Genomic DNA, 25,291 nt, shown 5'->3' with positions numbered 1-25,291 from the left:
GGAAATTTAACTACAGGTCTACAACAAACATAAGGGCAGCCAGCTGCTGGGACAGCTGAGTACAAGGTACAGCTACAGGAGGAAGGTGCCCCACTACATTCAGAAGCAGGGAGAACCCTTCCGATTTCAGTTTCAATTCTAACCTAAGTGAGTTCTTTCTTAACTTTATTGGGATTGGTCATGATACAGTATGATATTGTACTACCCATTTTATTCAACAGGTGTCTCTCTCACACTCCTCTCCAGAAGGCTGCAATTCTCTTCCAGTCCTAAAATAATCAGCCTTGAATTTAACCTCCCCCTCCCCCCCCCCCCCCTCCGATGGAGAGGCACGAGGTGGGGGTTAAAATATCAGGGGGATTCGGCAACCCAACCCTCTTCCTGTCCCTTTAAATTTTAAAGTGCAGAGATCAGGCCATTGATGAGGCTCCCGCAAAAGACAGCCACGGGCCTAATTTACATACCAAAGTTTCGGCCTGATGACGCAACTTAAATTTAAAAGTGAGAGAGGGAGGCTCAAGCTGTGGAATTCCCCGCAGCTGAACCAAGGCGGGAGCTACTGGCTCCCCAAGGTAAGTGGCTCTTTTAGTACTCATCATGGGCCAGGAGGAACAGGAGTGCTCCCCCCTGGTCCCTCAAGGAAACCTTTGGCCTCCCCCAGCCCCAATCTCTAGCTCCCGATTCCAGGCCTCCTCCCAGCCCTCCCAATCTCAAACCTTCCCCCAGCCCACTTGATTGCTGCCCAGAGCTGATGCACCCTTCCCAGTGCTGGGGACCGTCCCCAAGGGTCCCAGGCTGCCGCCTCCTGCCGCTAATGCTCCCTCTAGCCCACTGGCCAGGCTGTCTATTTGGCCGGCTGCTGGGCAGGAGGCTGCACAACAATATGCTAATGAGGCCCTGCTGTTAAGATCAGCCTCCACATCTCTGGCCTTGCCAGGTTCTTCGGCTGATTTCAGCCTTCCCCGCACCCTCCCCGACTCCCTCTTAATATCAGGGCTTTTCACAAAACCCTCCTTATATATAGAAATATAAAAGAGCTAACTTTTGAAGGTCGACTACATGGTAAACATTATAAATGCGTGATCAAGGCAATGAGCTTTGTCCAACCAGGAGTACACAATTTACTCTTATATGTCAATATACGGGTAAGTTTCCCACTTCTATGCTCCTGGCATACATGAGCATAGCACTTCCATTTCCCATACCAGCCACCCCCATGGCTTCTCATTAAGGACAGTTACACTATAACTGTAGCATTGTTGTGAAGGGGGTTTTCTTCACATTGGCACTTTTGTGATGAAGGCCAATTTTACAAAGGCATGCTTCAAGTAAGGAGCCTTACCCAAGGGAGCATGTATCAGGAAACATATTTTGGATGGAAAATTATGGGACGTGTGATATGCACTCTGGCAACGGAATGCAATTTCATAAAATCGGCCCTATCATGTAAAGGCACCTTGAATCCAGATTCAGCACCTGATGTGACAGCATAATGAAGCAGAGTGAGACTCTCTTTGCTTTGGAGTCAGTTCGACCCTTCACACTCAACTTACACAATACAAGATTAGCCTTGGCGCAAGACAAAAATGCTTTGCACCAATGTTAAACTTGTAAGCTGTCATTTTCTGAAGCCTGGATTTTAACTCCCAGCTGGTTTCGGTGAGAAATCACGTTGGCGAGTTTATTTACCACCTGCCCATGGCAGGATGAAGCCTTGCCGATTTTAACCACCGGATATCACGAATACGTCTGTCGATTTCCCACCTGGAACAGCGAGAAGTGGATGTGAAGCAGCTGCTGGCCCATTGCTGCCTGCTGACATACACGTAGATGTGGGTAAGGGGCTTCCGAGAGGGTAGGGAAGGGGGGAGTCCGGGGCTGTGGAGGCCTAAACTTTCCTTGTAAGGCATGGAGGTGTACTTCTGCTCCTCCGGGGACCACAAAGGAAAGTAAAAAACTTACCTTTCAGGGCCTCTTCTGCTTCTGATCTTCTTCCTCCTCGCCTTCCCCTGGTGGGAAAGTCCCAGCGGTTTCCCCGCTCAGGCCAGAGTTAAAATTGCAATCTGCAGTTTTAAGAAAGGCTTCAGGTGGATGCCTTTACTGTCTACTGAGAAAACAGGTTAAAATCAGGATTGGCACGAAGCAATTAGGAAATCGGTGGGTAAGTTACCTGGAGCATTTTAACTGCTCACCTGCCCAGTTTCCACTGGGTGTATAGGATTAAAATTTCCCCCTGACTGTGCTCTAGGCGTGAAGCCTCACCTGCTGATAACAATTATTGGAAATTTGAGCAAGGACAAAATAAGATTGTCTAACCATAATAGTGCATTTACTTTTGTTGTGGGGAAAATGCTGGAGTTTATAATTAAGGATAGGGTGACTGAACACCTCGAGAATTTTCAGTTATTCAGTGAGAGCCAGCATGGATTTGTGAAAGGTAGGTCGTGCCTGACAAACCTGATTGAATTTTTTGAAGAGGTGTCTAAAGTAGTGGACAGGAGAATGTCAATGGATATTATTTATATGGACTTCCAGAAGGCATTTGATAAAGTCCCACATAAGAGACTGTTAGCTAAGAAAGAAGCCAATGGAATCGAGGGAAAAGTACGGACTTGGTTAGGAAGTTGGCTGAGCGAAAGGCAACAGAGAGTAGGGGTAATGGGTAGGTACTCACATTGGCAGGATGTGACTAGTGGAGTCCCGCAGGGATCTGTCTTGTGGCCTCAATTATTCACAATATTTATTAACGACTTAGATGAAGGCATAGAAAGTCTCATATCTAAGTTTGCCGATGACACAAAGATTGGTGGCATTGTAAGCAGTGTAGGTGAAAACATAAAATTACAAAGGGATATTGATAGATTAGATGAATGGGCAAAACTGTGGCAAATGGAATTCAATGTAGGCAAATGTGAGTTCATCCACTTTGGATCAAAAAAGGATAGAACAGGGTACTTTCTAAATGGTAAAAAGTTAAAAACAGTGGATGTCCAAAGGGACTTAGGGGTTCAGGTACATAGATCATTGAAGTGTCATGAACAGGTGCAGAAAATAATCAATAAGGCTGATGGAATGCTGGCCTTATATCTAGAGGACTAGAGTACAAGGGGGCAGAAGTTATGCTGCAGCTATACAAAACCCTGGTTAGACCGCACCTGGAGTACTGTGAGCAGTTCTGGGCACAGCACCTTCGGAAGGACATATTGGCCTTGGAGAGGGTGCAGCGTAGATTTACTAGAATGATACCCAGACTGCAAGGCTTAAGTCACGAGGAGAGATTACACAAATTAGGGTTGTATTTTCTAGAGTTTCGAAGGTTAAGGGGTGATCTGATCGAAGTTTATAAGATATTAAGGGGAACAGATAGGGTGGATAGAGAGAAACAATTTCCACTGGTTGGGGATTCTAGGAGTAGGGAGCACAGTCTTAAAATTAGAGCCAGCCCTTTTGGGAGCGAGATTAGAAAACATTTCTACACACAAAGGGTGGTAGAAGTTTGGAACTCTCTTCCGCAAACGGCAATTGATACAAGCTCAATTGCTAAATTTAAATGTGAGATAGATAGCTTTTTGGCAACCAAAGGTATTAAAGGATATGGGCCAAAGGCAGGTATATGGAGTTAGATCACAGATCAGCCATGATCTTATCAAATGGCGGAGCAGGCACGAGGGGCTGAATGACCTACTCCTGTTCCTATGTTCCTATGTTCCCATCAGGGCAGTTTCCGACATTACAATGAAAGCTCAAAGTCGAAAAGTTACCCCTGTTCTGTAAATGCATCATTAGTGACTTGCCAAATTAGTACCAATTCTGTGCTGTGTGCCTACAGATTCTGGTAACTGGATTTAAACTGTCCAACCCAATTTCTCATCGGGCTCTTTGCAGCTGGCAGACATGGGAGACTTTATCCCAAATATCTGAGCTGGATTCTAACGCAGGGATGAAAGGGAACTGTTTGGAGTGATTGTACCACCCAATCCCCTGTACAATGTTGTTGAAGGATGAACAGTAATGATGCAGAATACTGAGCACAGAAAAGAAAGACAGAAAAAAAAAGAAAAGACTTGTATTTAAATAGCACCTTTCAACCTTTCACAACTTCAGGAATCTCAAAGACAATGAAATACTTTTTGAAGTGCAGTCATTGTTGTAATGTAGGAAATTTTTTTTAATTCGTTCACGGGATGTGGGCGTCGCTGGCGAGGCCAGCATTTATTGCCCATCCCTAATTGCCCTCGAGAAGGTGGTGGTAAGCCGCCTTCTTGAACCGCTGCAGTCCGTGTGGTGACGGTTCTCCCACAGTGCTGTTAGGAAGGGAGTTCCAGGATTTTGACCCAGCGACAATGAAGGAACGGCGATATATTTCCAAGTCGGGATGGTGTGTGACTTGGAGGGGAACGTGCAGGTGGTGTTCTTCCCATGTGCCTGCTGCTCTTGTCCTTCTAGATGGTAGAGGTCGTGGGTTTGGGAGGTGCTGTCGAAGAAGCCTTGGCGAGTTGCTGCAGTGCATCCTGTGGATGGTACACACTGCAGCTACAGTGCGCCGGTGGTGAATGGAGTGAATGTTTCGAGTGGTGGATGGGGTGCCAATCAAGCGGCAGATAAGTTATGCACAGCAAGGTTTCACATACAGCGACGAGATAAATGACCAGATAATCTGTCTTGATGATGTTGGTGGTGGGATTAATGTTGTTCAGCACAGCAGGATGGTTCCCTGCGCTTCTTTGAATAGTTTTATGGGATCATTTACATCCACCTGAAATGGCAAACATCTTGATTTAACATCTCATCTGAAAGAGGCTGCAGCCTTCCCTCAGTACTGCAAAGAAGGTGGCATGAAACAGAAAGTAGTTGTGTGGAGACTCTGTGGACCAGTCATATTTCCATGGATTAAAGGGTTTGATCTAATAGCCATTAAAGAGACATGGTTGCAAAGTGAACAAGATTGGGAACTAAATATTCCAGGATACATGACGTTTAGAAATACAGGCAGAATGGAAAAGGAGGGGGTGTAGCCCTAATAAGTGGAAGGTAGCAAATGTAACCCCTCTATTCAAGAAAGGAGGGAGAGAGAAAACAGGGAATTGCAGGCCAGTTAGCCTGACAGCAGTCGTCAGGAAAATGCTGGAATCCATTATTAAGGAAGTGGTAACAGGGCACATAGAACATCATAATATGATTAGGCAGAGTCAACATGGTTTTATGAAAAGGAAATCATGTTTCACAAATTTATTAGAGTTTTTCGTGGATGTAACTAGCAGAGTAGATAAAGGGGAACCAGTGGATGTAGTATATTTGGATTTTCAAAAGGCATTCGATAAGGTGCCACATAAAAGCTTGTTACGCAAGATAAGGGCTCATGGGGTTGGGGGTAATATAGTAGCAAGGGTAGAGGATTGGTTAACGGACAGAAAACAGAGAGTAGGGATAAATGGGTCATTTTCAGGTTGGCAGGCTAGAACTAGTGGGGAACCGGAAGGATCGGTGCTTGGGCCTCAGCTATTTACAATCTATATTAATGACTTAGATGAAGGGACCGAGTGTAATGTATCCAAGTTTGCTGATGATTCAAAGCTAGGTAGGAAAGTAAGCTTTGAGGAGGACACAAAGAGTCAGGAAAGGGATATAGACAGGTTAATAGAGAGGGCAAGAAGGTGGCAGATGGAGTATCATGTGGGGAATTGTGAGGTTATTCACTTTGGTAGGAAGAATAGAAAAACATAATTTTTTTTAATGATGAGAAACTATTAAATTTTGGTGTCCAGAGAGATTTGGGTGTCCTTCTACAAGAAATACAAAAAGTTAGCATGCAGGTGCAGCAAGCAATTAGGAATGCAAATGGCATGTTGGCCTTTATTGCAAGGGGTTTGGAGTACAAGAGTAAGGAAGTCTTACTACAATTGTACAGGGCTTTGGTGAGAACTCACCTGGAGTACTGCGTACAGTTTTGGCCTCCTTATCTAAGGAAGGATATACTTGTCTAAGAGGCGGTGTAGCGAAGGTTCAGTAGATTAATTCCTGGGACGAGAGAGTTGTCCTATGAGAAGAGGTTGAGTAGAATGGGCCTATACTCTCTGGAGTTTAGAAAAATGAGAGGTGATCTCATTGAAACATATAAGATTCTGAGGGGGCTTGACAGGGTAGATGCTGAGAGGTTGTTTCCCTTGGCTGGAGAGTCTAGAACTAGAGGGCATAGTTGCAGGGTAAGGGATCAGCCATTTAAGACTGAGATGAGGAGGAATTTCTTCACTCAGAGGGTTGTGAATCTTTGGAATTCTCTGCTCAAGAGGGCTCTGGCTGCTGAGTCGTTCAGTATATTCAAGGCTGAGCTAGATAGATTTTTGGACTCTAGACGAATAAAGGGATATGGGGATCGGGCGGGAAAGTGGAGTTGATGTCGAAGATCCTTGCGGCGAGCTTTTCTAGTGCTGTCGGGGAGGGTTTAAACTAGCTTGGCAGGGGGATGGGAACCTGAGTGCGGATTCAGATGGGATAAAGTCAGAACTGGAAATGGAAGGCAGAAAGTTAGTGAGTGAGTCTGGAAGGCAGAGGGAACGAAGGTTAGAAAATAAACAACAGAGGAGTTTGACAGTCCTTAAATGTATTTATCTCGTTGCAAGGAGTATAGGAAATAAGGCGGATAAGCTGAGGGCATAGATAGACATGTGGTGGTATGATATCTTAACTATTACAGAAATATGGCTTGAATAGGGACAGGACGGCAGCTCAATGTCCCTGGTTACAGGGTTTTCAGACGCGATAGAGAGGGGGATAAAAAAGGAGGAGGGGTGGCAATTTTGGTTAAGGAAACAATTACAGTTGTGAGGAGGGATGATATTTTAGAAGGAGCATCAAATGAGGCCTTATGGGTTGAGCTAATGAACAAAGAAGGGGCAGTCACACTACTAGGAGTGTTCTATAGACCCCTAAACAGTCAGAGGGAGATAGAGGAGCAAATATGTTGGCAAATTTCTGAGAAGTGCAAAAACAATAGGGCAGTAATAGTAGGCGATTTCAACTATCCTAATATTAACTGGAATACAAATAGTGTGAATGGTACAGAGGGCACAGATTTCTTAAATTGCATAAAGGAGAATTTTTTTAACCAGTATATAGCAAGCCCAACGAGAGGGGGGGCAGATCTGGATTTAATTCTAGGAAATGAAAAGGGGTAGGTGGAAGAAGTAGCAGTGGGAGAGCATTTTGGTGGTGGTGATCATAATACACATAGTTTTAGCATAGTTATGGAAAAGGACAAAGACAGAGCAGGAGTTAAAGTTTTCAAATGGGAAAGATCAATTTTACTAAACTGAGAAGTGATTTAGCAGAAGTAAACTGGAAACAGCTACTTGAAGGTAAATCAGTGTCAGAGCGATGGGAGACATTCAAAGGGGTAATTCAAGGGGTTCTGGGTAAACATGATCCCACAAAGAAAAAGGGAGAGGCTGCCAAATCTAGAGCCCCCTGGATGTTCAAAAAGCATTCAGGGTAAGATAAGGCAGAAAAAGAAAGCCTATGATAGACACCGGGAACTCAATACTTAGAAAGCTTAGAGGAGTATACAAAGTGCAGGGGTAAAGTTAAAAAGGAAATTAGGAAAGCAAAGAGAGGGCATGAAAAAATATTACCAGGTAAAATCAAAGAAAACCCAAAGATGTTTTATAAATACATTAAGAGCAAGAGGATAACTAAGGAAAAAGTAGGACCTATTAGAGACCAAAAAGGTAAACTATGTGTGGAGGTGGAAGATGTGGGTATGGTTCTTAATGAATACTTTGCATCTGTCTTCACAAGGGAGAGGGATGATGCAGGGATTGAAGTTAAGGAGGAGGGGTGTGAAATATTGGATGGGATAAACATAGTGAGAGAGGAAGTATTAAGGGGATTAACATCTTTGAAAGTGGATAAATCATCAGGACTGGATGAAATGTATCCCAGGCTGTTAAAAGAATCCAGGGAAGAAATAGCGGAGGCTTTAACAAGATACAGGAGTAGTGCCGGAGGATTGGATGACTGCTAACATTGTACCGTTGTTTAAAAAGGGAACAAAGGATAGACTGAGTAATTACAGGCCAGTCAGCCTAACCTCGGTGGTGGGCAAATTATTGGAATCAATTCTGAGGGACAGGATAAACTGTCACTTAGAAAGGCATGGATTAATCAAGCACAGTCAGCACGGGTATGTCGTGTCTGACTAACCTGATTGAATTTTTCGAGGAGGTGACAAGGAGGATCGATGAGAGTAGCGTAATTGATGTAGTGTACATGGATTTTAGCAAGGCCTTTGACAAGGTCTCACATGGCAGACTGGTCAAAAAAATAAAGGCCCATGGGATCCAAGGGAATGTGGCAAATTGGATCCAAAATTGGTTCAATGGCGGAAGCAAAGGATAATTGTCGACGGGTATTTTTGCGACTGGAAGGCTGTTTTCAGTGGGGTGCCGCAGGGCTCAGTACTAGTCCTTTGCTTTTTCTGCTATACATTAACGATTTGGACTTAAATGTAGGGGGCATGATTAAGAAATTTACACAAATGACACAAAGATAGGCCGTGTGGTTGATAGCGAGGTGGAAAGCTGTAAACTGCAGGAAGATATCAATGGACTGGTCAGATTGGCAGAAAAGTGGCAAATGGCCAGCGCGGATACAATGGGCTGAATGGCCTCCTTCTGTGCCGTAAATGTTCTATGATTCTATGATCAGCCATGATCTGATTGAGTGGCGGAGCAGACTCGCGGGGTCGTATGACCTACTCCTGATCCTATTCCTTATGTTCTTATGTTGTTATGACTTGTTCAATGTACATAGGGTAAATAATATGTAAAAACAAGTAAAGATTCACATTTTTGGAAAATCAATACTTTTTAAAACAAATGCCTTGAAACGCTGAGGAGGTGGTACATTGCCAGTTCCACCATTTTGGGACTGCGCTCGCCTGATTCCATTCTTATCTATCCTGTCGTAGCCAGAGAATTAGCTGCAATGGCTTCTCATCCCACTCCCACACCATTACCTCTGGAGTCCCTAAGGATCTACCCTCTGCCCCCCCCATATTCCTCATCTATATGCTGCCCCTCAGCAACATCATCCAAAAACACAGTGTCAGATTCCACATGTACGCTGATGACATCCAGCTCTACCTCACCACCACCTCTCTCGACCCTTCCACTGTCTCCGATTTGTCACATTGCTTGTCTGACTGGATGAGCAAAAATTTTCTCCAACAAAATATTGGGAAGACCGAAGCCATTGTCTTCAGTCCTCACCACAAACTCTGAACTCCGGCAATGCGGTTCATGTGGTGTATACGGACTTCCAAAAAGTGTTTGATAAAGTGCCACATAATAGGTTTGTCAGCAAAGTTGAAGCCCACTGAATAAAAGGGACAGTGGCTGCATAAATACGAAATTGGCTAAGCGACAGGAAACAGAGTCGTGGTGAGTGGTTGTTTTTCGGACTGGAGGAAGGTACACAGTAGTGCTCCCCAGGGGTTTCAAGACATATATAAATGACTTGGAGTAACAGGGCACAATTTCAAAATTTGCAGGTGACACAAAACTTGGAATTGTAGTGAACAATGAGGAGGATAGTGAGAGATTTCAAGAGGATATAGACAGGCTGGTGGAATGTCCGGACACGTGGCAGATGAAATTTAACACAGAGAAGTGCAAAGTGATACATTTTCGTAGGAGGAATGAGGAGAGGCAATACAAACTAAAGGGTACAATTCTAAAGGGGGTGAAGGAACAGAGAGACCTGGGGGGTATATGTGCATAAATCGTTGAAGGTGGCAGGACAGGTTGAGAAAGCGGTTTAAAAAGCATACAGGATCCTGGGCTTTATCAATAGAGGCATAGAGTACAAAAGCAAGGAAGTTATGTTGAACCTTTATAAAACACTGGTTCAGCCACATCTGGAGTATTGAGTCCAATTCTGGGCACCGCACATTAGGAAGGATGTGAAGACCTTAGAGAGGCTGCATGAGAGATTTACTAGAATGATTCCAGGGATGAGGGACTTCAGTTACGTGGATAGACTGGAGAAGCTGGGGTTGTTTCCCTCAGAGCAGAGAAGATTGAGAGCAGATTTGATAGAGGTGCTCAAAATCAGGAGGAGTCTGGACAGTAGGTAGAGAGAAACTGTTCACATTGGCAGTAGGGTCAAGAAACAGAGGACACAGACTGGCAAGAAAACCAAAGCCAACATGAGGGAAAACCTTTTTACACAGTGAGTGGTTATGATCTGGAATGCACTACCTGAGGGCCTGGTGGAGGCAGATTCAATCATGGCTTTCAAAAGGGAATTGGATAAGTACTTCAAGGGAATAATTTTGCAGGGCTACGGGGAAAGGGCGGGAGCGTGGGACCGGCTCGATTGCTCTTGCAGAGAGCTGGCACAGGCTTGATGGGCCGAATGGCCTAAGACCATAAGACCATAAGATATAGCAGCAGGAGTAAGCCATTTGGCCCCTCGAGCCTGTTACGACATTCAATGAGATCGTGGCTGATCTGATTTTTATCTCAACTCCACTTTCCTTTTCCCCTTTTCCCCATATCCTTTGACTCCCTTGCTGATCAAAAATTTGTCTAACTCAGCCTCGAATGTATTCAATGACTCAGCCTCCACAGTTTTTTGGCGTAAAGAATTCCAAAGATTCACGACCCTCTGGGAGAAGAAATTCTTCCTCGTTTCTGTCTTAAACGGGCGACCCCTTGTTCTGAGAATATGCCCCCTAGTTTTAGATTCCCCACATGAGGGGTAACATCCTCTCAGCATTAACCCTATCGAGTCCCCTCAGAATCTTGTATATTTCAATAAGATCTCCTCACATTCTTCTAAACTCCAATGAGTATAGATCCAACCTGTTCAATCTTTCCTCATAAGACAACCCTTCCATACCCAAAATCAACCTAATGAACCTTCTCTGAACTCCCTCCAATGCAAGTATGTCCTTCCTTAAATAAGGGCACCAGAACTGTACACAGTACTCCAGGTGTGGTCTCACCAGCACCCTGTACAGTTGTTGCATGACTTCCCTGCTTTTATACTCGATCCCCCTAGAAATAAAGGCCAATATTCCGTTTGCCTTCCGGATTACCTGCTGCACCTGTATGTTGACTTTTTGTGTTTCATGTAAGAGACACCCAGATCCTTCTGTACCACAGCATTTTGTAGTATTTCTCCATTCAAATAATATTTTGCTTTTTTATTTTTCCTCCCAAAGTGGATGACTTCACATTGTCCCACATTATATTCCAAACTTTTGCCCATTCGCTTAACCTGTCAATATCCCTTTGCAGACACTTTGGGCTCGATTTTCGCACCCCCGAGCGGGTGCGTTCGTGGCGGGGGGGTTGCGAAAATTGGGGATTCCCGGGGCGGGTCTGGAGCCCGACTCCAACCCGCCCACTTCCGGGTTTCCCACTGACGAGCTCACATGTGCGCGCAGCCCCCGTATGTGGGACACCCGCCGGCAATTAAAGCCGGTGGAGTGCCACTTAAAGTACTTGAACAGGTACTTCAGGCTGTTTACAGACCTGATTGACCTGTTATTTTAGCAGGGATGGGATTTTGCAATTGACTGAGACTGTTTCCCGTACTGGGGGAAACACTCCCAGTTCAAACGGACGTGTTGCAGCCATCAGCCTGTGGCAGCTGCAAAGGTCCATCTGACAGGTGAGCGGGGGAGACTCTTACCCATTGCAGGAGGCCACTCTGTCACTTTGGACATAGTTTGGCCTCCACCACCCTCCTCCTAACAATAAAATTCATAAACTTGGAACCTCAACCCCGGTGTGCGGACACATTTACCTACGTTGCGGACCCCCTCAGACGTACATCTTCCGGATGGGGGCCGCCATAGCTGCAGTCATGACCTCCTCGGAGGACAAACAGCATCACCAGTCTCGCCGGCCACGCCGTCCACCTCTGACACGTGGAGCTCCACAACACAGTGTTGTGACACATCCACCTGCACAGCAGGAGGGAGGGCAACCGCAGAGAGAGATGCGTCGCAGAAGGCACTACCTTCGCCACAGGGTCTACAGACCGAGGCTCAGCTTCCTGGACCTCTCTGAGGAGCAGTGCATACGGAGGCTCAGAGTCAGTCGCCAGGTAGTCGCGGACATCTGCAGCCTCCTTAATGACGAGCTGCTCCCGGATGGACCGAGCAGCATCTTCTTACCTGTCGCTGTCAAAGTCACCACTGCCCTCAACTTCTTTGCCTCCGGATCCTTCCAGGGTGCCACCGGGGACATCACCAGTGTCTCTCAGTCATCTGCACACAAGTGCATAAGACAGGTCACCGACGGCTTGTTTCACAGGGTCTCGCACTACATCAACTTCCCCATGGATGACCGCAGCCAGATGGAGAGGGCAGTTGGATTCTGTGCTGTGGCTGGCTTCCCATGGGTGCAGGGTGTAATCGATTGCACCCATATAGCAATACGATCACCTCTACATGAGCCAGGACTGTTCGTCAACAGGAAGGGCTATCACTCCATCAACACTCAGCTCATCTGTGACCACCGCAAGAGATTCCTACACGTGTGCGCCAGATTCCCTGGCAGCTGCCACGATTCCATCATCCTCAGGGAGTCCACCGTGCCGCCCCTCTTCCACTCACCCAACACCCGCAAGGGCTGGCTCCTCCGGGACGAGGGATACCCCCTGCACACGTGGCTTATGACACCTCTGAGGAACCCCACCACCGATCCACAGCGTCGATATAATGATAGCCACATCGCTACCAGGTCCACAATTGAACATGCTATAGGGCTGCTCAAGATGCGCTTCAGGTGCCTTGATCATTCTGGGGGAACACTTCAATACGAAGAGTGGGACGCATTATAGTCGTATGTTGTGCCCTGCACATCATGGCACAACAGAGAGGGGTGCCGCTGGAGGCGGCCCCATCCACATCTGCCACCCATATTGAGGACGAGGAGGAGGACGAGGAGGAGGGGGCCGAGGAGGAGGCCGAGGAGGAGGAGGAACAACCCATGGGCAGAACAGCGACTCACCTGGCTGCTTGTGAGGCCAGGGAGTCGCTGATATGTGAACGGTTCTCCTAACATCAGACTGTCTGAAGAGTCCAGTCCTCATCACCTGGACAGAGGAGTGGCCATACCAGCCCCCTCCTCTGCCCCCTGCACAAAACAGTGATGCAACTACACTTGCACCCACTGTAGTATGACCCAATGGGTGGGACCAAGTGTGCGTCTTCATGGTGAGCCCCATGAAAGGGACCTATTGCACAAGCCAGTCAAGAATGGGCAAGACGTGGCAGTAGTGGTGATAATAATAGGATTTATTTTGCATGTGGCAGAAAACTAATATAAATAAAAAACATGTCGATTCGTCAAACACCCTTGTGCATTCCCTTTGTGCTCACAAAACCTTCGTCTTGCGTTTCCGGGAACCCTTACGTGGTGCTACCCCTGTGGCTTCAGCAGATGCAGTGGCAGGTTGCTTTTGTTCATGCCCTGACTGATGAGATGCTTTGCACGGACGCCCTCTGGGTTTCGGTGCCCGTGAGGGTCCCTCCAAAGACTGCTCCACTTGCACCTGTGCAGGGGCAGACTCGGCCACCTGGAGAGGGGGCAGCATTGCTGGTACTGGTTGAGAGGGGGGCAACGGGTGAGATGTGGGAGCACTTTGAGTGGCATCCCTGCTTCCATGTCCCCTTTCACCATCATCCCTCTCGTGGCCCAGGCCCACATCACTCCTTTCAACCTGCTGGACGGCAGTTTGGAGAACTTGTGTGAGGCCTTGGCAGGCCACTTCTAAAGTATCTGTCAGCCTGTTCAAGGCGGCAGAATGTTGCTCACCCTGAATCCGAACGGCTGTTGTCAGGGCCTGAATGGACTCATTGTTGAGCCGTGCTTGACGCTCGAGGGAGGCTAGCCTTTCCTCCATCGCAGATATTCCCACACCTACCCATGACACTATCTCAGAGGCGCCTTCACGTCCCTGAGACACTATCTCAGAGATACCCTCCTGTACCTGTGTCACCATTCCCCTCATGCAGGAGTTGGATTCCTCCAACACCTGCGCTATTGTGGAGAGCGCACGTCGCACCTGTTCCAGTGCCTCGGCAATGTGCTGCTGCCCCTTGACGACTCTCCTTTTCACGGCTGGCCCCCAGGGTTCAGCATCTGGGCCCAGCTGAGCAGAGCCTGGAGAAGAGTGCTCCCACCGACGCGGACTCTCCACGGCTGCCCCTGCCACCAGGGTCTGCTCGTGCTCACAAGTGCATGGTGACTCACCATGTGCAAGCCCAACTAAGTGAGGATGGGGACCCACCGAGGTGTATATATCCGCGCTGGTGGATGCATGGCTCAGATGTGACGATGAGCCCTCAGAGACCGGCAGGTCCTCTGAGGAACCGCTCTCCATGGTCAGGGCGCTCGCAGATGGCCCTGCAAGAGAACAGAAAGCAATATTAGGCATGTGGACAGATGTTGAGGTGCTGCAGATGCCAAGTGATGCTAAGATCATTCGCTGTCGTGAGTGCAGAGTGTTAGCTTTCTGACACCGGCCGCTTGTGCAATCCCAGCCTCGGCATCCACTACGGACAGGCACTCCAGCGTGCGGCTGATCTCCAACGCCTGCTGCTCCGTGTCCGTTAGGACCACCTGGTGTGGCGGGTCCCCTCTGGTCTGTGCCCTCTCCCGGGCATTCTGGCATCTCTTCTCCTATCAAGGCAAAACACAGAGGCGTGATTGAGTGATGGTTGCATGGTGTGCCGCTGCATGCATTGGTGTGGGTGGGGTTGAGCGTGAGGGAGATGCATGGGAGGGTGCGTGTGCAACATAGCCATGATATTGTATGAGGATTGGGTTGCGTGGTAGTGTTCAACTGGGGACAGGGGCGGTGAGTACGTGCAGGCAAGGTGAAGATGATAGTTGAGTGGATGTGAGGAGTGATGCGAGAGCGTTGTGGTGGCAGTGCAGAAGGGGTTGTGTGGTGGTGGAGGTGATGTGGAAGACGGAGTGTGGGAGAATGCGTAAGTGTACTCACTTTGCCTAACCTGGTTAGATCAGTAAATCTCTTCCGGCACTGGACCCAGGTTCGTGCCACATTGCCGAAGCTGCTGACCTCCTCTGCCACCTCCAGCCATGCCTTCCTCGTGGTGGAGGGAGGGCACTTCCTCCCATCAGACGGGAAAAATATTTCCCTCCTCCTCCTCACCCCATCCAACAGCAGCTGGAGTGAGGAGTCTGAAAATCTTGGGGCAGCCTTCCCTCCGGCGTGCTCCATGGTGTAGCATTGGTTGTCTGCTGCAGGAGGAGCATTGGGGGACTACCCCTTTAAATAGAGCTCCTCCAGCTGACAGACCTTACTGCGCATGCGCAGTTCGCCCGCCGCGCAGCTTACTAGCGGGAAACCTGGAAGCAAAGGTAAGTGGCTCCAATTATCCTGTTAATGCGTGTGGAGCACACTGATTTCACCGGGCACGTTACCCACGCACCCAGTCGACCCCCCACTGAGAACCTGCCGCCATGGTAATATCGGGCCCTTTGTGTCCTCATCGCAACTTGCTTTTCCACCTATCTTTGTATCATCAGCAAATTTGACCACAATACACTCTGTTCTCTCATCCAAGTCATTGATATATATTGTAAATAGTTGAGGCCCCAGCACTGATCCCTGCGGCACTCCACTCGTTACAGATTGCCATTTTGAAAATGACCTTTTTATCCCGACTCTTTGTTTTCTGTTAGTTAGTCAATCCTCTATCCATGTCAGTATATTACCCCCAACACCATGAGCTCTTATCTTGTGCAGTAATCTTTTATGTGGCACCTTATCGAATGCCTTTTGTAAATCCAAATACACTGCATCCATCTCAAGGGCAATTAGGGACGGGCAATAAATTCTGGCCTCGCCCACATCCCATAAACGAATAAAAAGAATGCAGACACACACACACACACACACACACAGAGCACATAAACACACAAATGAACACACAGATATATGTGGGTAATTTTAACGCCCCTGGACGGGCAGGGTGGGGGGTGCGGGGAAAGGCAGAGGGGGTGGAGTCAGCGGGGGGGGGGGGGTTAAAAATTTTGAAATGGGAAACCCAACCCCAACCCGCCTCCAACGCGCCGACTTCCGGTTTTAACTGAGGTGTGTTGGAGTCGTGCGACAAACCTGCTCTCCAGAGGTGGGTCCGTCATTTCTATATTTTAATGAGGCTGTGTGCCTAAGATTTTATCTGTGTTTCAGGTTTAACTCTGGCCGGCCAGATTTCCCAGGCCTCGGGAAACTCGGCATTTGAAGGGAGGCAAGAACGGCTGGATCCAACAGGTAAGTGCGTTTCCAGCACTGCTTGTGGGCCAGGAGGATCTACTCCCCCCGCCCACCAAGCTAACCTACTTATCTGTCCGCCATCAGACCCCTGCCATCAGATCCCACCCCACCCCTGCGATCGGACCCCTCTGTGATCGTATCCCCCCATGATCGGGCCCCACCCCCCCGCGATTGGACACCCCATGATTGTACCCCCCGCACGATCAGACCCTCGCGATTGGACCCCCCTTGCGATCGGACCTCCTCCCCAAGATCGAATCCCGCACCCCGTGAACTCTCTGACGCCTGATCTATCTCCCACCCCCCCAACCCGATGTCTCCAACCCCCGACCGATCTCACTAGCCCCCCCAAGTCCAACCCGATCCACGATCTCTCCAACCACCCTCCCAACAAGTCCACCCCAACCCATGATCTCTGCAGCCCCCCAGCCCCTACCCAAAGCCACTCCAACCCACAATCTCTCTGGGCCTCCCGTCCCAAGGGATGGCTCCCCCATCTGTCATAGGGAAAATGCTAGAATCTACTATTAAGGAGGTTATAGCAGGGCACTTAGAAAATCTCGATTTGATCAGGCAGCGTCATCACGGCTTTGTGAAAGGGAAATTGTGTTTGACTAATTTCTTAGAATTCTTTGAGGAAGTACAAGCAACGTGGATAAAGGGGATCCTGTGGATGTGGTATACTTGGATTTCCAGGAGGAAATACCGTATTTCAGGACAAAGACAAGGTGCCACATCAAAGGGCTCAAAATAAGAGCTCATGGCGTAGGGAGTAACATATTAGCATGAATAAAGGATTGGTTAGCGAACAGGAAATAGAGAGTAAGCATAAATGCATAATTTTCAGGTTGGCAAGATGTAACGAATGGAGTGCTACAGGGATCAGTGCTTGGGCCTCAACTATTTACAATCTATATCAATGACTTGGATAATGGGACCGAATTTATGGTTGCTCAATTTGCTAATGACACAAAGGTAGGTAGGAAAGTAAATTGTGAAGAGGACATAAGGAGTCTGCAAAGGGATATAGATAGGTTAAGTGAGTGGGCAAAAATTTGGCAGATGGAGTATAAAGTGGGAAAATGTGAACTTGTCCACTTTGGCAGGAGGAATATATATAAAAGCAGTATATTATTTAAATGAAGAGAGATTGCAGAACTCTGAGGTACAGAGGGATCTGGGTGTCCTAGTACATGAAACACAAAAATTTAACATGCAGGTACAGGAAGTGATTAGGAAGGCCAATAGAATGTTGTCATTTATTGCAAGGGGAATGGAATATAAAAGTAAAGATGTTTTGCTACAGTTGTACAGGGCATTGGTGAGACCACATCTAGAATACTGTGTGCAGTTTTGGTCTCCTTATTTAAGAAAGGACATAATTGCTTTGGAGGTGCTTCAGAGAAGATTCACTCGACTGATTCCTGGGATGAGGGGGTTATCTTATGAGAAAAGATTGGACAAGTTGGGCCTGTATACACTGGAGTTTAGAAGAATGAGATGTGATCTTATTGAAACATATAAGATCCTGAAGGGACTAGAAGGGGTAGATGCTGAGAGGATGTTTCCCCTTATTGGAGAGACTAGAACTAGGGGCCACAGTTTAAAAATAAGGGGTCTCCCATTTAAGACGGAGATGAGGAGAAATTTTTTCTCTCAGAGGGCCGTGAGTCTGTGGAACTCCCTTCCCCAGAGAACAGTGGAGGCAGGATCATTGAATATTTTTAAGGTTGAGTAGATAGATTACTGATTAACAAGGGAGTCAAAGGTTATAGTAAGTAGACAGAAAAGTAAGGTTAAGGTCACAAACAGATCAGCCATGATCTTATCAAATGACAGAGCAGGCTTGAGGGGCCGAATGGCCTACTCCTGCTCTTAATTCGTATGTTCGTATGTAAGTCCATACTGACCCACAATCTCTCTGGGCGCCCCCCCACACCCCCCATGTCTCCCCATTGACCCATGATCTCTCCCTCCCTCCCTCCCTCCTCTCCGCTCCCCGGCTGCGGCCTGTTGCTTCAGGCCTACCCAGCTGACAGCCAGCCAGCCTCATGCGTGTTTGCGTGCATATGGCTGGCTGCGGCCAGGAAACAGAGTCCAGAAATGTTAATCAGGTCCTGCCATTAAATTAGGCAGGTCCTCTGGAAAACCCATATTTCCGGGTTTTCCGGCCACTAAACCTCCCCCCCCACCCCCGCTCCCTTGCCGCCTCCCCGTAAATATCGGGGCCACGCAGTTGCATGCATATAATGCACACATGCATATGCATGCAAACACGCATGTGCAAACTAATATGCATTTCAGACTTGTATACACACACATGCATTCACATGTACATGTGTATACACAGTGGTTAATTTTAACTTTTGGCGACAGTGTAAAACAGACAATATCTGATCAGCTGCCCATTAAACACCGCTCCCAAACTGCATTTCCATTGGAAAGGAAAATCGGCAGAGGTGTATAAAGGGTGGCTGATCCGATATTGCCCATTTTATACTATTGCCCAAAGATAAAGTTACCCCCATATAAGCAAGCACGCACTCATGCACATAGACACACACGTGTTAGACAAGAGAGAAAGGAATAATAAAGAAAGGCTCTTGATCAAACTAATTAATATAAGCTTAATGATTTATTGCTAAATACTGGTAAAATATAACTAACTAGAAAACAGAGTAGGGTTATGCATTGGAGCTTGAACACAAGGCACCACTCACAGTGTGGCACCCAAGCTCAAACCTTCAGTCTCCTGACCTCAACTACAATGCACAGGGAAGTACCAACCAGAAGCTAGGGATTTCCCCATTATAACAGTACATGCAGGAGGCAAAATCCATTGGGGAGTCCCTACTGGGAGACCTTTACGTTGTCCTTGGCTGTTGGCACAGACTGGCATCAGTAAATGTGGGTTCAGACTGGCATCAGTGGATGTAGATTCAGACTGGCATCTGTGGGTGTGGATTCAGACTGGCATCAATAGATGTAGATTCAGACTGGCATCAGTGGGTGCAGATTCAGACTGGCATCAGTAGATATGGATTCAGACTGGCATCAGTGGGTGCAGATTCAGACTGGCATTGGTGGGTGTGGATTCAGACTGGCATCTGTGGGTGTAGATTCAGGCTGGCATTTACAGTGGTGTGAATGCTGGGGGCTGGAGCTGCATGTAAGACATGTGGATATCAATGGCAGGAGGGGAACACAAGGTATGTTCTCTCACAAAAGCATACGCACCAACAAAAACAGGACAAAAGAGGAAAGTAACCTTCCATTCCACCCCCCACTCAAAAAAGCCTATGGAAAGCGAAGGAACTCATGCAGCGCATCTCTATTCCTTTCTATAGGCTGATTTTCCACAAAGGATTTCAGTATGAGGACAGACATAATGGGGTAATTTTCCAATTGCACACCCTGGTGAGAAACCCTGCCAGTCACCAACGCATATCAGTAAAAAGGGTAACATGTCTGCAATTTTCCAGTATGCGCTAATGACAGGCAAGGTTCCTCATCAGCATCATGTAGTCAATATTTAGGTTGATACATTCACCATGAAGTCTACCATTGGATGTGAATCAGAATGATCATGGAGTCTGAGGGAAGGGAAAAATGCTAGTACGGGTTTCTAACATCATGAAACACTGGGAGTGAGGAAAAATAAACAACCGGAATTGAGGAACAACAGCAGCCTGTATTAATATGGAGGCCCCTAAGATGGAAGACGGTCTCAGAGTTCTTTACAAGGGGAAAAGGAGGATGCTGAGGGGGAGAAAAGAAATAAGGGGCATGAGGGAAATGCAAGCATGGTCGAACGGAGAAAGGTAGTAAGATGAAGTGGTTCAAGGAGAGACTAGGAGTTCAAAGATCGGCAAAGGAGCGGGAGATATGCTCCTGGTATCAGCAAAATTGGACGAGCAGTGAGTGCCAACTGCAACATACAGCTGGAGCAGATTGAATGGATAGGGTGGAGTAAGACCCAGGTAGGATTTGAAAATGAAGATAAGGACACTGAAGTCAATACATTTGGGGGATAGGGATCCAATGGGGCCTGGCAAGAGTGAGGCGGATAGTTAGAGGCGAGAGAGGGTCCAGGACCTGGAATTCTGGATTAGCTAAAGTTCATTAAGGGTGGAGAAGGGCAATCAAGAAATCAATCCTTCAGGTAATGAAGACGTGGACTAGAATTTTGGCAGTATAGGGAAAGAGCTAGGGATTCAAGTGATAAATTTACTGCTAAATAAGGAGTGAGGAATGTTAGTAGGTAGCTACTTGTTAGGTGACAGCCATAGTACAGTGACAGTGATAGTACTCTCACCTCTGAGTCAGAAGGTTGTGGGTTCAAGCCCCACTCCAGAGACTTGAGCACATAATCCAGGCTGACATGCCCAGTGCTGAGACATTAAGCTGTGGCCCCATCTGCCCTCTCAGGTGGACGTAAAAGATCCCATGACACTATTTAAAGATGAGCAAGGGAGCTCTCCCAGAATGCTGGCTAATAGTTATCCCTCAACCAACAACATTAGGAACAGATTATCTGGTCATTATTTCATTACTGATTTTGGGTCCTTGCTGTGTGGAAAGCTTACAACAGTGATTACATTTCAGAAGTACTTATTTTGCTGTAAAGCGCTTTGGAATGTCCTGAGGTCATGAAAGGTGCAATATAATGGAAGTTCTTTCTTTCCTTCACTGGTAAGGCCAGGTACTGAATACATACTTGCAGATTTCCCATGCCATTGTTCATGGTGAGTCAGGAGATTGTGATGGGAAGAAGTGTGACCTGGAAAATGTTAAAGGAAGTAATTGTGTCACACAGGAAATGTATACTATACGCAAGACTTTTAATACATTATAAATGAAAGGAAGCTTGATACCATCCAGGACAAAGCAGCCCGCTTGATTGGCACTCCATCCACCACCTTAAACATTCACTCCCTCCACCACTGGCGCATTGTGGCTGCAGTGTGTACTGTCTACAAGATGCACTGCAGCAACTCGCCAAGGCTTCTTCGACAGCACCTCCCAAACCCACGACCTCTACCACCTCGAAGGACAAGGGCAGCAGGCACATGGGAACACCACCACCTGCACGTTCCCCTCCAAGTGACACACCATCCTGACTTGGAAATATATCGCCATTCTTTCATTGTTACTGGGTCAAATTCCTGGAACTCCCTACCTAACAGCACTGTGGGAGAACCTTCACCACACGGACTGCAGCGGTTCAAGAAGGCAGCTCACCACCACCTTCTCAAGGGCAATTAGGGATGGGCAATAAATGCTGGCCTTGCCAGCAACGCCCACATCCCATGAATGAAAAAAAAAATTACTTTTTCATAAGTGTCATACTTCCAATAAGCCATAGAGATCGAAATTTTCCTCAGCCTTTTGACAAATGATTAAAATACGTAATACAGTTTGTAAGTTCAGAAGTCACAAGCCTTGAGTGGAAGGAAAATTGTTTCTTTCCTTGTACCTGCATAAACCTCTCCAATGACACATGGAAAAACATTCATTTACGTCAGACCTTATGGTGCGAAACATTTTATGAATTCCTTTTCCGAGCTAATATGTTTGTTCTGTTCTGTTAGGCACTGGAAAGAATTCTTTATCACTGGAAAGAGTTTTTATCAGCCTATCTGTAAACATTTAATTAGAAAAGCAACAATACAGACGTAGTACAAGCCAGCTAGTGCCAGAGGCCAACATTTCCTTGTTTGCGGGTGAGAAGTTTAGCCCACCTAGGTGGGCTGCATCTCCAAAAAAAGGACAGGGGACCTGAAAATTCAGAGATTTTGTGACTATTGTTGTAACAGTTAGTGGCCATTCCCCTCCTGAGTTTTTACATTATTTTACATTATGTAGTCTCTCACAGGATAGGACAGCAGTCCCATTCAGTAAATCAGCCATACTATTTCCCATGCCTGCTAGGTGTTGGGTAATGAGGGTAATCCCATGTCTCAAGTCCCAACTGGTACTGAGCTTTTGAGTTGTGTTTAACACCAAGATCGGTATCTAAAATACAACAATCCCAATATAAGCTGGCCAGGAGGCGACCCATTGGATCTTTTCAATCTAAGTGACCTGATGTGGTACTTCTCTGTGAAACTTCTTTTGGTATTTGTTCTCGAAATGTGTGACACTGGGAACGTCGGATTCATCGCCATCTCTGTTTGCCCTAAGAAGGTAGTGGTGGGCCTTTTCTTTGAACCGCGGCAGTCCTGGTGGTGATGATGCGCCATGATGGTACTACATAATTAATTCCAAGATATTGACCCAGCGACGATAGAGGAATGGCGATGTACATCCAATTCAGGATGGTGTGTTACAGTACAGCAGGAGACCACATGGTGCCTGTGCTGATTGAATAAACTATGCACTTAGTCTCAATCACTTGTTCATTCCTTATAATCACCCTGTACTGCAGTTTAAAAGTATTTTCCTGAAGAGTATTGCTCCCTGTTAACTTTTTCTGTTTGTTCATTTGTAATGCACTTACACACCAGCTTCACTGTCACAACCAAGAGGTTTCTACTGGATTGGTGATTTAAAGTGATTGGTAGAAGGATTAGAGGGGAGCTGAGGAAATTTATTTTTTACCCAGAGGGTGGTGGGGGTTTGGAACTCACTGCCTGAAAGAATGGCAGAGGCAGAAACCCACAACTCATTTAAAAAGTATTTGGATATACACCTGAAGTGCAGTGATCTACAAGGCTACGGACCAACGCTGGAAAATGGGATTAGGCCGGGTGGCTCATTTTCGGCCAGTGTGGACACAATGGGCTAATGCTTCCTACTGTGCTGTAAATTTTCCATGATTCTATGATTTCTATGATCAGAGATCGAGGCCTGTGATGTCAGAGAAAACCAAACTGGAGCTGCCCAATTGAATACTCCAGGAGCTGGGGGGGGGTTTCACAGTTGAACTGCAGATCCCAGTAGACAGTGTAAATATGGCCTTCTGCAATTCGGGTTCAACTACTTTAGGAGGGACAGATGGGAGCAGGAAGTTGTAAAGGGACATAGACAGATTAAGTGACTGGGCAAAACTATGGCAAATGGAATTCAATATGGGCAAGTTTAAGGTTATCCACTTTGGACTCAAGATGGATAAATCAAAGTATTTTCTAAATGCTGAGAAACTAGGAACTGAAGAGAAGCAAAGAGATTTGGGAGTCCAAGTTCACATATCATTAACAGCCAGTAAATAGGTACAAAAACAATCAAAAAGGCTAATGGAATGTTGGCCTTTATCTCAAGGGGGCTGGAGTCCAAAGGGGAGGAAGTTATGCTTCAGTTGTATAATACCTTGGTCAGACCCCATCTGGAGCATCGTGTTCAGTTTGGGCACTGCCCCTCAGTAAGGATATATTGGCCTTGGAGGGGTCCATCACAGATACACCAGAATGACACTGGGTAACTTATGAGGGCAGGTTGCATAATCTTGACTTGTATTCCCTTGAGTATAGAAGATTGAGGGGTGGTCTAATCGAGGTGTTTAAAATGTTAAAAGGATTTGATAGGGTAGATAAGGTAAAAATCTTTCCTCTGGTGAAGGAATCCAGAGCAAGGGGACACAATCTTAAAATTAGAGTTAGGCCATTCAGGAGTGAGATCAGGAAACACTTCTTCATACAAAATGTAGTGGAATTCTGGAACTCTCTCCTCCAAAAGGCTGTGGATGCTGAGAAAATTGGAGCTTTCAAAACTGAGATAGATTTTTGTTAGATTAGGGTATCAAGAGCTATGGAGCAATGGTAGGCAAATGATGTTGAGGTACAGATCAATCATGATCTAATTGGATGGCAGAGCAGGCTCGAGGAGCTGAATGGTCTGCTCCTGTTCCTCATGTTCCTATGTTCCTAAAAGTGCTGAATACAGCGAGGGAACTTTGTCAATTGGAAAAAAATGGAAATATAAGGAAAAACTTTTAGATTTATTCCTAGCGATAATACAAAAGACCTATTTAATTGCTGGTAATTTTAACTAACAGCTTTGCGGACATGTGTTGTAGCATCATCATGCACCCATCATAACATCAACAGTCTTCACAGCCACGGGAAGGACGATCGGGTTTTGGAGGAGCTGGTATAAACTGACTCTCTAATTACCCAATGTGAACGGCTCGCAGTTTGCCTCCTACTGTGTGAATGTGCTGTAAATATCTGCTGTTACAAATTGGTTTGTTTCTATTACATATCTTTGCTAGTTAATCATTTCACTTGCAGGTTTCACAACTCATCCATGAGGGGGCACTAGAGTACAGTGAGGATACAGTAGAACAGATTACATGCCAAACCAGTGTCATTCCTCTCACACCTGGATCCTATAGATCTTAATCCATTCAAAACCCACAGCTAGCCCCAAACAATACTTTAAAACATCTGTTTGTAACTACTGTAGCATGAAGGTCACATGTAATTGAGGGATGCAAACTTAATCTTTTGTGCTCTTTTATTTTAGGAGGAAGAACTGTGAACCTTAATTTACTGAGAGAGTTAAACGACAGATGGTGGTGATTCATGTTGACGAATACTTAATAAAGTGGGCACTTAAACTAAATAAACATGCGTCGGTAAATGATGACAAAGGATTTGGATGGGCATTAAAACAGTTGAACAAAGAGACGTCTGTTGACTTTACTTATACAATGACAACCGAGTACATTTACTTGTTCCAACTATTTCCTATTTATGTCTGTTTTAACAGACAATAGACACTGTTATCAGCACAACTCTCCCTTGCAAAAGACATATCTGCATTGTTTATTCAATCAACTATGCAGGTCAGTCATGATTCCCATGCTACTAAGATTCAGTGGGTCTTTATTTACAATAATGTGAACTGCCACACCTTTCATGTGATATCAGGAGGCATGATATGAGGTACTTTCCACCCTCCAAACAGACAATCTGACCGAAAACAGAATCTAAGAAGCTACCTGAGATGTTACCGATGCTTGTTGCAGTAC

The 25,291-nt window shown here is 46.4% G+C and overlaps 1 long non-coding RNA gene across 1 annotated transcript; it reads left to right on the top strand.

The window, feature by feature from the left end:
* The first annotated feature begins 438 nt into the window (after positions 1–438).
* LOC137322560 (uncharacterized) lies at positions 439–24,919 on the top strand. The gene is made up of 3 exons (XR_010963177.1): positions 439–572; positions 16,237–16,317; positions 24,784–24,919. It is a non-coding gene; the product is annotated as an uncharacterized lncRNA (long non-coding RNA).
* The last annotated feature ends 372 nt before the right edge of the window (positions 24,920–25,291 follow it).

Source organism: Heptranchias perlo, chromosome 6 (assembly GCF_035084215.1).
Source record: "Heptranchias perlo isolate sHepPer1 chromosome 6, sHepPer1.hap1, whole genome shotgun sequence".
In the NCBI taxonomy this organism is placed as follows: Eukaryota; Metazoa; Chordata; class Chondrichthyes; order Hexanchiformes; family Hexanchidae; genus Heptranchias; species Heptranchias perlo.
The sequence above is the reverse complement of the archived record's forward strand: the minus strand, read 5'-3'. Positions and strand labels throughout refer to the sequence as shown.